The sequence below is a fragment of the Triticum dicoccoides genome, chromosome 3B (assembly GCF_002162155.2).
Source record: "Triticum dicoccoides isolate Atlit2015 ecotype Zavitan chromosome 3B, WEW_v2.0, whole genome shotgun sequence".
Lineage (NCBI taxonomy): Eukaryota > Viridiplantae > Streptophyta > Magnoliopsida > Poales > Poaceae > Triticum > Triticum dicoccoides.
In genome coordinates this window covers 586,061,937-586,062,676 of record NC_041385.1, presented here as the reverse complement: position 1 = coordinate 586,062,676, position 740 = coordinate 586,061,937, and positions in this window count along the sequence as shown.

Genomic DNA, 740 nt, shown 5'->3' with positions numbered 1-740 from the left:
CCCCCACTACTCCTTATCCACTTCCCCTCCCGAAACCCTAGCCGTCCACCACACTTGCCCACTCGCCTCACTCGCCCCCCTCCCCCGATTGGATCGAGATCGAGGGAGGAGGCCACCGACGCCAACGCCCGTAGCCGCCTCGCCGGGCACCTCCCGCATCCTCGCACCCCCGTTCCCTCTCCCTCAGCGGTGCCCCTCGCCGCACTTGCCGCGTCGCCCCCGACGCCCTGCGCCCGCCCTCCGTCATCCGCTGCTGCCCGGAACGCCGCCCGTCGTCGGAGCCACCTCGCCGGACCTCCCTCCCCGGACTGCCGCCGCCTCGTCATCTCCCTCGTTGGACCTCCCCGACCTCCGTCGAGCCCGTTGCCATAGTCCCTACGGCCCCGCGGTGAGGCCCCCGACCTCCACTCCATTCTCCCTTCCCCGTGCCTCCCATTGTGCGCGTAGTAACGCCAGACCGCGCCCGCGCCCGACGCTGTCGGTACCCCTGCGGCACCCGCGCATCACCTGTGTCCCGGACCTCCCTCACTGACGCGAGCCCCCGCCGGCACCCTTTGCCTCCACCGCACCGTGGCCGGTTCCGCCCTATCCCCTGCTCCCTGTGGCCATGCACTGTGTGCCGAGGCCGCCGCCGCACTTGCCCCCGCTGCCCCTGCCCGGCCGTGCCTGGCTGCGCTATGTCCGCCCCCTTCCTTCTCGGCGGCTGCGGTCGCCCGTTGTGGTGGCCGGTGACGCCTCGT